A 15,160-nucleotide genomic window follows, 5' to 3' on the forward strand; every position below is an offset into this window, starting at 1 on the left:
TGATTAAACCATAAGGACCACATTTATGATACTATTTGGTTTATCCATCACTTCCATTATATTGTCAAGAGTGGCAAGGGCATTCCAGATTCATAAATTACAGAATGTACATTTTTGGGTGAACTTTCCCTTTAAGAAAGTGTTTCAGATATATAGTTTTAGGACTTGGCATCCCCCAAAACCAAAGATGGTGCAAATCATTCCTCAAGTTCTCTGGGACGTGCCAAGGTATCAAAAAAGAGACTGTAATTTGATATAATCCATTACTACAAACACAGCATTCACACTTCCATAGTTAGAAGCAAATGTTGCTAACCTGTCTCAATTTACATAAAAAAGGAATACGTCAACTGAGCGTGACGTGATGAAGAGCTGGGAATGTTCTAGTTGTGTCGAAGCTCAGACAGCTGCCAGAGAACATGACAGCAGTTCAGCTTTCACTGATGTGGTGTAAGCTGCAGTAACAGCAACGTTAACAACATTATTGATGACTTCTAATGCATTTATTGGCAACTTCAGGGGCACGAGAGCTAACTGCAGCATCACAGCTCTAGCCAACTTATTAAAATAGCTTATTTACTTCAATCCTTTATTTTGTGTACAACATGTATCTGAGACAGACATATTTACATAGCTGGTGTTGTCTACCTGTTTAGGCATTTAGCTGCAGGGTCGCTGCTGTCTATTTTGACTCTTAAAATTTCACCAACATAATAACATACTTCTATTTCCCTACTTGGCTTATTTGCATCATTTCCAAACATATGAGATTACTTGGAAGGAGACAAAAAAAATGAATTGTAAAAGTGACTGTAGGTTTAATATGGCCTTTTACAGTATGTGCCGCATGAGGACGATGATAAACCGCTCAATAAATAAAATGTTTGTTATATTTATTGAAAATGCTGTGGGATTTGACAAAGATTTTTAAGTTGACATTTTAAAGTCATTCAGCTTTTCTTGAACATGGTATATAAAAAAAACTTTAAAAAAGTACATTTCTAAGAACTTGCCACATGTGCTTTAAAATAGATACATTTTCGTTTCTTTATTGTGTACACTCTTGTTTGTCATTTGACCAATAAACATCCATAGAAATCTCTCAAAATCATCAAAAATCCAACTGCACACTAAATAATGTTACAACTATGGTGCTTGTTTTTAAATAGATAATCCAGAAAGAAAGAGACAAAAAAGAAAATAGGAAAAAGAATATCTCACTGGCTGAAGTCTCTGATAGATGTTGTTTTACCATCGCAACCGTTCTGAAATCGAATGAAACACTATTTGAACTATTTCAACATAGCATCTTTCATTTTTCCCCCCGCTATTGGTCTTTATTGTGGGTGCTATTGTTGCTTTCTGTAGCTGTGTACGCTGTTTGCCTGCTTCTAACTGATGCAGACTTTACGTTTTCCCTCAAGAGACGAGCAAAAAGAGCCCACGCACAATCGTGTTCTAATATCGTCTAGCCACACCACACGGCAACAACTTCTTAGCCAAGCTTCCCCATTGATCCTCCTGCATCAGAGCTCTCCATTTCCCATCATTCTGCTCACACACACATCTATCAAGGGCCATAAAAGGGAACAGCGCAATGACAGGGGACATTATCACACAGTAATGGTTTTAACACACCTGAACTCTCTGGCCAAGGATGAAAAAGATGGGTTTCACAGCAGACACGATGGGATTGAGGAATCTATACAGCACATTTCTTCACAAACGCTCAAGGTGTGTCATACTTCCTGACCTGTGCTGCAGACTCTATTATAATGCCTGGAGAGTGTGCGAGAGAAGAATAAAGCACAGCTTAACCTTAACCCCGACCTCTTCAGTGAAAAGGAAAACAGTGAGTAGGGGGATCAATGTGGATCAAAGAGCCTATAGTCTGATGGAGACACGGGAAGTCAATGGGAACAGATGCAAAGGGGCCTTCCTTTCCACCATGTTTTGCAAATGCAATATGAGCACAATAAAACTAGTCATTTTTCTGGAACTGTTAACATGCTGTTATCCTGACACAAACAAACTTATTTTTTGATTTATTCAAGTGTTTTTTTTTGTTTTTTTTATACAATGTAACAATGTTAATACAATGGGATCCAGAAATCTGAAACCACTAGTACAATTACTTCTATTTTGCATATCTTATTTATACTTATATTCAGCAAGAATGCATTAAATCGATCAAACGCTTTTACATTGTTACAAAAAACATCTATTTTAAATAAATGCTGTTCTACTGAACTTTTTATTCTTCAACAAAATATAAATATATCACAGTTTCCACAAAAATATTGATAATAATATGTTTTTTGAGCAGCAAATCAGAATATTAGAATGATTTCTGAAGGATCATGTGACTGAGACTGGAGTAATGATGCTGAAAATCAGCTTTGCCGTCAGAAGTATTATTATACAATTTAAAATATATTAAAATAGGAAAGTTATTCAAATTGAATAATAATACTTCACAATTGGACTGTTTTTACTGTAGTTTTCATCAAATAAATGCAGCATTGGTGAGCATGCGAGCATGTTGACACCTCAAACTTTTGAATGCTAAGGTGTATTTCATTTTTTTTTTTTTTAGGATTTTTATTATTTTCTTTTTCAATTTTCAGAATTTATTTAGGTAAAATCATGATATATTCATATATTACTGATTCAGCACCCTAGTATATTATGGTACCCATGCATTATAATTTGATATCATTACTGCATCACGGTACTATAGCTGTGCTTTTTTTGTAAGGGTGGTGTCTGAGCCATCTTGGATAAAAGATAAATTTACTGTTAGAGTGGTCATTCGTCCTAAGCTGACGAATGAAATAGATAATATTTATAGATATAAGCTTACTGCCACCTTTTCACTGCCAAACTTCACAGTGACACTTACACTCTGTGTGTGTGTGTGTGTGTGTGTGTGGGCTTGATTTATTATGCATTGTGGGAACCAGCCAGCGGTCCCCATGAGGGGAATGGGTTAATAAACATACTAAATTATATATTTTTGAAAATGTAAAAATGCAGAATGTCTCCTGTAAGGGGTAGGTTTAGGGATAGGGGCAGTGTAAGGGGATAGAATATACAGTTTGTACAGTATAAAAACCATTACGCCTATGGAATGTCCCCACAAGGATAGAAATGAAAGCTTGTGTGTGTGTGTGTGTGTGTGTGTGTGTGTGTGTGTGTGTGTGTGTGTGTGTGTGTGTGTGTGTGTGTGTGTGTGTGTGTGTTAATAGAATCTCAGAACATGGAGACAACACATGATGACATTTCAGGTTGGACACAGATCTCATTTAGTCTTCTCCATCTATTGTTGCTATTATTTTCATGGAAGCCATCTTAATGGCCTGTGACAATCTGTCAGCCTTTACTGTGTTGTCAAGCAATGACATGGCAGGTCATGTGTTGCAACAGACACTGAGTGCAGGCCCTGATCTAAAGGTTCAAGTGACACGTAAACAACGCCACAGACACTTGAGAATAAACAAGATAGCACACTGCACTCTGACATGACAAGTCGTCGCACACATACACACTTTCTGTATCTCAAGAGGACAGATGATGGAATGAGGATTATTACGCAGACTCTTGCACTGAATAAAATATATATAAATACAAATTTGTTAATGAGTTTTTTATTTTTATATTTAAATAATCTTAAAACACTATTTGTAAAGCAAAGCAGTTTATTAGTTTACATGATTTTATTCAGGCATGTGTGTGTACTGTATGTATGCATGCATGTATATATATATATATATACATATACACACACACACATCTATATATATTCTTATTGGTAAATGCTTTGTTTAAAACATATCTTAAGACATTCTCTCAAAAATGTATCTTGTTTTAAGGATGTTAAAAATATATTTACTGGAAAATAACACAAAAACATAAAGAAATATATAATAATAAATATTAATATTTACAAAAAAAGCAGTGTGTAAATGTTCCTGGCAGGTGAGGTTTCTGTTCAGTCCAAAGTACAGTGTGCGTGACAAATTTGGTCATCAGCATAGTATGCGCATAGTCCGATTTTTCAATTTCAACAGACTTATCTGTAAGTGAATCATTTTAAGTAAGCTCTCAGCTAAATTAAAAAAGTAAAAGTGGCTATATGTAGATTTCAGAAACCCTTGTTATTAGCGACACCAGTGGTTGTTGACTGAACTTAAAACCAAACTTGATTCAAGGCCGCGTACTGCATGCTTTCCACAAATATCAATATAGACACAACATTAATGACAGCAGTGAGAACCAGCAGGTAAGGAAGCATCTGATCATGTGGATATGTTTGCACCAGCTTTGCATGACACATTGTCATTACAGTGCAGCATAGCTCTTTTGGCATTATCCTGAACATTGGTTAAGAATTTGTTTCATGTGTCTCGTTGAATCATTACAGACTAACAATGTTCATATTGCTGTTACTGTGAAATGGCAAACTTTTTACTTTAGTTTGTGTTGTGCTCTGTATTTGATGTTAGTGGACTCCATCGCTAATCTAACAAAGGCTCTCAGGAGCACGCATAACATCACATCCTTTTGATTTTCCTGGCAAAAACGTCCCGAGTCCTTCACATATAAATTCTAACATTTAGCCACTTTGAATTAAAAAAGGTCCATCTCTGTGACACTTTCATGACACTACCAGTGTTTAAGGCAAGACACTACAGGTGAATAGGGTAACATTTGTACATAATAGGCTAGATATCACCATGAAACTTACTCAGTTGATTACTTACACAAGAAGTATATACATTTTTTTGAAATTTGTATGAAAAAAGAATTTCAGATGGATTTCAGGATATATGCTTTCATTACCGAGGAAATCAAAATATACTGTCCATAGCCTTTTAAAAATTAATTTGCGCAATTTTTTTTATTAAAATGTCACATAAACCAGGCCAGGAATGATTTATTAACAAATCCCCCAGAAAATATCTTTAGAATACAGTGTATAACTGGAAAGTTTGGTGTACATACTGTAGGCTGAGATGTTATACTGGAGAATGACAAAAAAAAATCCTTTTCACGATTGGTTGCTGATAAAAAGGAAACGACCATATTTGGATCCGACAACAATGTACAGGAGAGAGAGCTTTCCAACGGTGTATGTGATGACAGGGTGCAGACAGCGATCGCGGAGCAGCATGTTGATTTATAATGCCAACTTTTGTTGAATTTAGGAGAAATCTACAGACGCAAATAGACAAAGTCTAGTAAAATAAAGACCTAAATGTGTATTTTGGACTTTTTTTTCACCACAGGTCTGAAAGAAGACAAATAGCCCAAAATCTCAAATGGCGCTTTTCCACTACACAGTACCAGCTCGCCTCGGCTCGGATCGACTCGCCTTTGTTTGGTTTTCCACTGTGTAAAAGTTGTACCGGTACCTGCTTCCAGGTACTTTTTTTCGCATCACCTTCAGCGAGGTTCTAAGCGAGCTGAGGCGATACTAAAACGTGACGTGACACACGGCAGACTGCTGATTGGTCAGAGAGAATCGTCACTATTCACTGCGTCATCATTGCACGCGCCAGATGGAGTATCCTGAATAACCCCGGCATTTTTAAATAGTTTTGCCAGAGATTGCGTGATATACCCATTACTAATATTATGTAAAACAGCACACACTCGATTTCCTCCATTGTCCTGTGTGTGTGGGTAGCGGGTGTGTGTCGCGTCGCTATGACGACCAGGTACTATTGTGGAGGTACTATCTGCAATGGAAAACGTAGCGAAACGCGAGCCGAGCCGAGGCGAGTCGAGTCGAGCTGGTACTGGTAATGGAGAAGCGCCAAAAATTGACCAGTGAAAAACAAAAGATGTTTTTGCCTGCTGTGTCTCGCCTTAACAAGGATTGTCTATCAGTGGATACATCAGGGATCCGCTGATAGACGCCTGTTTGTGCAAGCGCTCGGTGAAGACAACATGTTTTTGAAGCCTTGATCATTGTAGCCAATCAGAGACATATACAGTATGTTGAGCACGTGAACGCAATGGCCAATCACAGGTGTTTAAGAATCCGTCCAACAGCGCTCAAAATTCTAGAGGGAAATGCTGGTATCGTCACATTTTTACAATTTCAGTACCGACTTGGTACCGAAGTCGGTACTTTTGACAACCCTGTTTTTAATTGGTTTGATGAATGGGTAGATGGATGGAGGGATGAAGTGTTGGATTGGGATAGATGAATTGTTTGAAATCCAACACCTCATCCCTCCATGGGACGGGTGGAATGGATGTATGTATGAATGAATAATTGGAAAGAGATAGAGGATGGATGCGGTGTTTGAATGGGATAAAAGGATGGGGTGTTGAATTGAAATGGATGGAGGATGGATGATTGAATGTAGTAAAAAGCTATATTGGAGTCCCGTGTGTATCCACTCATCCATCAGGAATCTGATTCTGACCAGTTCTCAAACATTCTCATAACAGAATGCATCTGAGGTCAGAGAAAGGCTGCTGATGTTTCTTATCTCTGTAGATTGAGTGAATACAGCAGGGATGGCAAGGGAAAGGAGGAGCGAGATGCAGGGTTGAATTAGCACTCATATGCACCGTGACACAATACACAGAGAGCTCAGCTACACGAATAACAGCTTTAAAAATTAAAGGTCCCCATCTGTGCTCAGGACCCCGGCCGAGCCCACTTAGCTCTCTGCGTTCCACAGCTGGTTGAATGGTTGAGCGGGCTAATGCAACATTACACAGACGAGGGATCGCCTCATCCCTACACTGCTCTGTTTGGAAACATGGCCTTGTTAAGGGTTCAAGTGGGCATTACGGATCTCAAAATGTTTCGTGAGCGTGTGGGGTAAATATTTGAGAGTACCACTAGGCTGACACTGTGCCACGTGTTGACATATTAATAAAAGCAAACGGCCGCTTTGGAGCACTTCCAAGTGCTGAAAGTTTAATAGTGTAAGTGGATGGCAGAATTTAAACTGGTCTGCACAGTCAGTGCACGAGCAAAAGTCCGGCTTTCTCTTAATCCCAAGTATCATCTCAGTCAGAGCTGAAGAAGATTCTCAGATGTTCAACTCCCATTTTCATACTAAACAACAAAACCCCACACAAATATATTAAATGTGCAATCAATAAGATTTTGTTTGAGTTTAGCTGGCTCTTATTTGTCCCAACTTCCAACAGTACCAGTGGTTTTGAACTTTAGACTACCTACTGGCCTGGATAAATTAAGTTTATTTACTAACATCTGCTGCTTCACACTAACTCAGTATATAAAATAAAAATAACTGGGTCAACTGCATGATGCAGCTGGTTATGTGATTTCAACATGTTGCCACCCATGAAGGGGTGACCCACTCTATTTTAGATCAAAACCGCTTTTTCTAGAAAGCTGATGGACAATGGACTCTTCATCTCATGCGAGTACACATCATTTCAATCGTATTTCTCAAAAGTTGAGAAGTTTAAATACGATTACCTCAATATTCACTCTGGAAGTTGTATGTGGAACAAAAAAAAGCAATTATTTTTTGTAGCATCTCACCAGCTGCATGTAGTGGTGATTTTCCTGAACACTGGCAGAAGCCAACACTGGTTGCAGAGAGAGTTATTAATATTTTATCAAGTTTACCTGACCTTTATCCCTCTGGTTAATCCCGCAGAGACAAAAGTGAGAGAAAACACAACTGACTAAAACTATAAGAACTTTCTCATTGGAGCCCACAAGTTCAGTCAACTGGGATTGTTCTTGTCTTCACCATAGTTTTGTCACTGATGATACTGCAGGTAGGTACTATAAAAAGCAGAACACATTGAAGACTTTGATTATCCTCAATTATTCATTATCTAAAGCCCCACTATAGAAGATATTTAACTGTCTGATCCTCTAATCTCCAACATTGTCAATTGAACTGTGACAGGAAACAATTTAGAAACAAGATAAAACAGTGGGACTGGGCCTGTTGGGCAGGCGTTTGCCATTAGTTAAGAACAACGGTTATCCATCAGTTGTAGTCACTGTTATCCCAGCTGATTTTCATGTACTGGAAAACATTAGTCTACTGTACATTTGCCTATTAGATCTGCTCTTCCGGCAATTCAGCATTTATTGCAGATAACAATCTCAAACTGTCTCTTTATATTATCTGACACAAGGGGGGAAGCTCTGTCAAGCTGTCTACATTTAGAGAAGTGGTCATATCATCACCCCAGAGTGATGATAAGCTAATTTAGCTAAAAATGTACGCTTGCTTGATAAAATTTAAAAAAAGGGAAAATTATTAAGGGTTGGCTGTTGGCATCTACATCTGCTAGGAATCATTTAGCTGGCGCAGGGTCAGTCGCGTTGGAGGTCAGTTTCTCTACTGGCCACATCCCCTGGGCACATATCTCACACTCACAAAGACCTAATTAGGCTAATAAGGAAGCCTAACAAAACCAGCACTAATCAAATGACAAGGCCACCACTGATTTGTTTTCCAAATTAGCCGAGTGTTTGAGAAAGCTCATGCCGTTTGATAAGCATTACAAATGGGATTAAAACAATGCATCACTAATATGGAGGAGATCTCAATTCCCCCTCCATCTGCAGCAGACACGGAAACGAGCTCGTTCGCCAGGCAAATCAAGATGAAGGCAGACCCTCGCCATGTTTAGCATACTGCCTGCTGAGCACTTTTAAGCCATGTTGGCATTTGATCGTTTCGTGCGAGGACATCAAGAGATACGTTACCCCATGTTGATTTTTAAAGGTTGAGACCTCCAAACAGGCCTGAAGTATCGACTCTCTTCCGTGTCTGCTTAAAAAATATGCACTCAATTCCCCTGATAACAAAACATGTTTATCAAACCCATAAAAATTTCACGTCTTCACAGCTTGTCAGAATGTTTCTCAAGTGCCTTTATGGATTCATGGTTTTTTGGGACTCTCCAATTCAGATCCCCCGTGACAGGGATCCGGAGTCTCACAGTGTAAAACGGTAAATATAAATATCAGCGTTTTGATAGAGAGTGACAGCTCCATATTGGCAAAGGATGGAATCAAATGGATTTGGACAGCTTGCATAATAAGCGGGTTTTGATTTTAGAGACAGCCAATGGTGTGATAGAACATCTTAGGGATTCGTGTCTACCACCTTGTTAAAGATTGACACATGTCAGCGCCGTTCACCTCGATAGACCCCAAGGCGATCTTCGACCCATAAACAAACACAAACAAATGAGGGAACGATCATTTGAAAGATATAAACACGCGTGCACAGGTCATTTGAGGATAAGTGACATAAGAGAATTTAAATACACAGCAATATAAGAGCATTAAAATATAATTCTGAAAAAATATATAGAAAAAGACTATAAAGAAAAAAATCTTGCATTGATTTACAATATATCCTTTCAGACTGAAACCTAACATTATTGCTATTATTTTAAAGCAGAATATTAATATAATTCTGTAGTTATTTAATATTTAATAATATACAATAAGGAAAGTTGTTAAAAAAAAACAAAGTGTTAAAAAAAACAATTCATTATCTTTGTTGAGAAATAACTATAATTAAATAAAGTTCAAATATCAATATCATAAATCTTGAAGGTGATTAAAAAAAAATCCAGTCTCTTCAGCACATCAATTATTTGGATGTAGCTCACTCAGTACCACAGAACGGCAAGAGAAAGTTTCCACCAGATTTGTTTTACTTCTGTTTAGAACTCAGTGTACAAAAATGTATTCTATGTTATTAATATTCATTCTAAATTAATAATCAAGAATCCAGCAGTAAACGACTAAGCAGAACACAAATCAGTTAATTAAATTAGTACATTTAATGCATTTGTCGCTCCTCTAAACCTGTCCCTTGAAACCAAAGTGTGGAATAAGTGCAATTCAATGGTGTTGTAAATGTTTAAGAGTCGTGACACACTAAGCCTACAGTCGGCCAACGTCGGCCTGTTGGCGAGCGTCTGCCGGCCTAGCTTTTTGCAGTGTGTTCCACACGTCGGCTCTAGTCACGCCTGGCGTCGGACGAGAAAGAGAGATCTCTCTGATTGACTGAACGAGTAAAAAAGCAAAAGCAAAAGTGATGAAAGTGGGCAAAGTCAAGACAGCATGGACAGAAGGCAGTTCAAATATGACGTCATCTTACCTGAGCATTCGAATGCGTGAATGTTTTCATTACAACATGAGCCAACTGGGATTAAGAAAGTGATCAGCATGATTGATATTCAAAACTGCTTTGTTTACGGTTTGTATATCTGCAGTTCTAGTTTTAGTTTCTCTTTTTGAATGATGAATATAGACTATTGATACCTGATGATATAGACAGTTATTTCCATACACACAGGAGTGGAACGCACGTGCTAGCATTTATTCCTTTTAGTGTGTTCAAGCTCAAGTTTTTGGCTTAGACAGCCGACGAGAGGCGACAGCACAGTTAGCTTTTGTAGCCGCTAGTTCTTTTATGTCGGCTTGGTGTGTCACGGCACTTAAAAAAAAAAAAAGTAATTTTTGTGTGTTTTTTTTCTATGCAGATGTACTGCTCTACAAAAATCCCTCACACCCATTTAAAATTAAGTAATTATTTCCAAACAAAGCTATTAAAGTCATCTGGTGAAAATTCATGTATTTTTTCTCATCAAAATATACAAAATCACAGAACAACGTAACAAACAATTGCAAATGTTGCCGCTTTTCCCACTATTGTGCAGCATTGGTGCCATCTCCAATTCCAAATGACTTTATTAACCTAAAGGAATGTGATGAACAAGACCAAAAACACCCACAAACGAAACAGCTGCACACAAACTTTTTCTCTCCAAAGTGGAAAATCCAGTAGAATAAATTGCATCCTCAAAGGTTTGGTGAGATTAAGAAATAACTGATGTTTCAAATACGATCGACCTGATAAGATTTCCAATTTATATATGCACATATAGACCCTTGAACACGAGTTGGCATGTTTAGTTTAGAGGTTCAAATTGATTGACATGCTAATCTTGAAGAAAAGATGATTTAGATAGCAACCTGTTCTGACTAAAGGGAGTACAGAGCAAACTCCAGCCTTGATCTTTAAATACACTCCACTCATTTCTGGAATGATTAAAACATTAAAGGTTAAAGCCCAGGCCGGGAACATAATTTGCGTGTTTCTTCTCACTGCGGGATCACAGCAGAAGTCTGCTATTAATACTGAGAGAGTTCTTCTCTCGCAATGGCTTGGTGTGCTTTCAGTTGACTCAGTTCAATCCTTCCCCATGCTGAGATGTGAGAAGAGGAAGTGTGAGGGTGCAGAAATCTCTATGAAAGGTCATGTGAAGAGAGACAATCCTTATGTCCACACAGAATTATATTTTTAAAGATAGCTTTGGGTCTTCTAAAGTTGATCAACTTCGCAATAAAGGAAGTCTTCGCCCACAAGACCTACAAACATGCAGTCGATATTATGAAGAGAAATTGCACAGACCCTGAACACACAAACAGCCATGAGGCCGTGACTCGAAACTCATTTTACTACTGGTTGTCATCACTACCCTGATTTATAATGTGGGTTACAAAAACCTACAATTGAAAAAAGTATATTTCAACAATCTGTCATGCCATAAATCAGTTGGGTAATTGTGTTTATGACCTGGAAACCAACAGCATTCATACTGCATTCATAAACTCAAATGAAATATATTTGCAGAAAGGCCATGGAGTCAGAACACCAGAAGACTTAATCTTGGTTCCTTGTTGCATAGATGGTTAGTTAATGACAGTTGGACTTAAAGGTTGTTTCCCGAATGGAGAAGCAGACATTGGAAAGAAAGTAAGAGAATTTGCCTTCGGTTTCGAAAAGTTGTCGTAGTCTCGTATTAGTCTCCCATTACAATCTGTACAAATTGAAGATAAAAGGTATATTATCAGGCAGCTTGGATGATTGGTGGCATGTACAAATAGATCATGACTGTCATATGAAATGAAAACATCCCTTTAAATATCATAAAATAGTTCTTTGTTTTCGATATTTTCATTTCAGACGGTGTTAAAAATCTGGTATTCATCATATGAAAGTCTTTTGATGTTTTTGTTTGTTGTTCTTGTTTTTCAAAAAGAAGCATTTCCACTGAATAATTTAATTAAGTGTTGAAATGTGTGACATATGGATCTTTTACGTAAATAGCCTTTTATAACCCTGGATCTCTCCGTATTTGATACAATTGTGTTAAATAAAAATCAGCAAAGGGCCATGTGGTGATCAGTGGCCTGCAGTGGTGTTCTGAAATGAGGAGGCAACGTCCTCATATTTGTATTAATGTTTCTAAATAAAGAAATATATACCATATATATGTGTGTGTGTGTGTGTGTGTGTGTGTGTGTGTGTGTGTGTGTGTGTGTGTGTGTGTGTGTGTGTGTGTGTGTGTGTGTGTGTGTGTGGTGTAAATTTATGCCCCAAGACTCCCCAACAGTTATACTTAATGTTGTCACATTTTCCTGATTAAATACACATTACTTTAGATAACATACAAAAACAACAAATACAATTTGAGGTTTTTTCGACAATTTTTTACAATAATAATATAAGTAATGTTCTATTAATTAAAATCAAGTATACCTAAATCTCATCGGTAGTGTTTTAATGCTTTTTTACATTTATTCCAATATAATAAATAAAGGCAGTAACAATTAACAATTTAAACAATATATTTTATTTGTGAAATGATGTTCCGCTGTTCTTTTTAAGTCAACTTATTTTTGGACTATCATTATTAAGCTCTGTAAACACTGGTCACAGACACGAAGATGTACCTTTAATTTCAATTCTCACAAAAAAAAAAAAAACAGTCATGTTTTCAGGCCATTTTAAGTTTGACGTGACAAAGCAGTGATATCTAAGTGGCTGAGTTGTTCACTTACTTTTAATTATTCTTCCCATTAACGGCATCATTTTGTTATTCAGACAGAGAAAACAAGAGGTGGGATTTATAGCACAAACCAATCATAGCGTGATGGAGGCATTGCCTCCTCTCCCGTGACTTTCCCCGATTTATTCGCAATTACCCCCGATCAAACCCACCGCACACTTTAGGGCAAGGAAAGGCAACTTCGGTCCTGGAGGGCCACTGTCCGTTCACTGTTGTTCAAGTGTGTTTAATTAGGGTTGGAGCTAAACTCTGCAGGACAGTGGCCCTTTAGGACCGGAGTTGGGGGCTTTAGGGGGTCTGTAAAAACTCAATGGGCTCAGGGGAGGCAAGAGAAACACGGATTACCGCTGTAACTTAACCTGCTGATGTCACCGTTTACAAAAAACGAGTGATTTGAATGTCACATTTTGTAATATTTACGCTGTATTATTTTTATAATATGGATTGTTTTCTCATCCAATTTTTTGAGGAGGCACTGACTTCCCTGCGTCCTCAGAGGAAACACCCCTGGTGGTGATCAACCCATTATTTCATTCTCATTATTTAAATGAAACATCATTACACCACCTTAAGCATCCCGAGGTTTGTTTAGTGTTCTGTGAAGCCTTTAAGATTACATGAGAGATTTTATTCAGCCTAAACTTGTTGGAAACATCATCATTTGCAGCAGTCAGAGTGCATAAAGTAGAGAGAACTGACTCACAGCCAGGAAGTGCAAGTGCAGAGTGACTAAATTCAAGGAGCACAATTATTTATGGGCAGCTGTTTTGCTGGCTTGCCTGGCACTTTGGGTTGGTACTGCAGGCCAAGAGAGAGAGAAGAGCTCCACTCGATCTCTGCTTTCTTAAGGGCCTCTTCTACGAGACCTAGGATATTTAATGAAGAAACGTGTCTCTACATCACGGCACATAGTTTGGGACGAAGAAATGCACCCTACCAAAAATCATACAGCAAGGCCACCAAAAAGGGGCCCCTCCGTTTGTACCGGGCCCAAGAATTGCTTACTGTGGGCTGCATACAGGCCAGGAAATGGAAGTTGTAATCAACATACTTTCCCCCTGTTATGATTGTAGGGTCAGGCTGGATTTTATCAATAAGTTATTGATTAAATTGTGAAAATTTCACCATTTAATAAACAACTCATGCATACTGCCGATCTGAATGTGATTGGCTTACCTGACGGCCTTGCATATGTCAGCAATGATAGTCATATCACAAGAAGATTTGGTTTTGTTTTTTTTTTATTAAAGATTTGATTATACAAGTTCGGACAAATATATGCATGGATAAATTATTACAAATAACACCAGTAACGTGTTAAGAAGATTCATTTTGATTTGAAATATGAAGTGTAGCTCATCCAATGATCTGTTTGGGGCAGGTTTAACTGTTTGGCTGACCAATGGGGAGAAATTAAGAGAAGCCTAATGGCACATACATTTGTACCACTCCCATTCAGAAGTTTGTAAGATTTTGTAATGTTTTTGAAGAAGTCTCTTATGCTCTCACCAAGGCTGCCTTTATATGATCTACAGTAAAACAGTAATATTGTAAAATATTATTACAATTTATTATTAGAATATATTTTAAAATGTAGCCTATTCCTGTGATGGCAAAGCTGAAATTGTAGCAGCCAAATTTAGGACAAATAGAATTTTCATCCTTGCTCAATAAAGATATTAATTTCTATTTAAAAAACATCTACGTATTGTAAATTTACAATTATGCACTTTACAAATGCTTTTGACCAATAATGTGAAACTGTATGTGTGTGTGTCCTGGGAATTGAACCCACAACTTTGCCATTGTTAGTGCAATGCTTCACCAGAACCACTTTATGTATAAATAGTAAGATAAACATAACATGTTAGAACTGCAACAGAAAACAGTTCACTTTTTAACTTCTTTGCGGTTTGGAAATGGTTAGCGGATTTCTGACAGTTTGTTTGTATAAACTCATCCCCATTTGTACACTTGAGCCAGTTTTATACAATGGCGAAAAGTCCCTGAAAGCGCCCGTCATCATGAGATGAATGCGAGTGATCATATAAGTCAGAAAATTGGACACATTTGGACATCTGTGATTTATCTGTCTATCAACTCAACAGATAAGAATAAAAGCAGCCAAAGCCTGCCCGACGACAGCCGTCTGCGATGTCAGGTTAAAAGCTGGGTACTTGTGGACACATTTAACGGGAGAGACCATATTTAATCCTTCACCCCATCACCACTCGTTCCACAGTACACTGACCCCTGTCACACCCAA

General features: G+C 37.8%; 1 protein-coding gene across 3 annotated transcripts in view; it reads right to left on the reverse strand.

Annotated features, from left to right (window-relative positions):
* Positions 1-15,160, reverse strand: part of lpp (LIM domain containing preferred translocation partner in lipoma) — a 198,462-nt gene that overhangs the window by 135,142 nt on the left and 48,160 nt on the right. The gene's annotated exons all lie outside the window — the stretch shown is intronic.

This window comes from Phoxinus phoxinus, assembly GCF_949152265.1.
Source record: "Phoxinus phoxinus genome assembly, chromosome: 11".
Classification (NCBI taxonomy): Eukaryota; Metazoa; Chordata; class Actinopteri; order Cypriniformes; family Leuciscidae; genus Phoxinus; species Phoxinus phoxinus.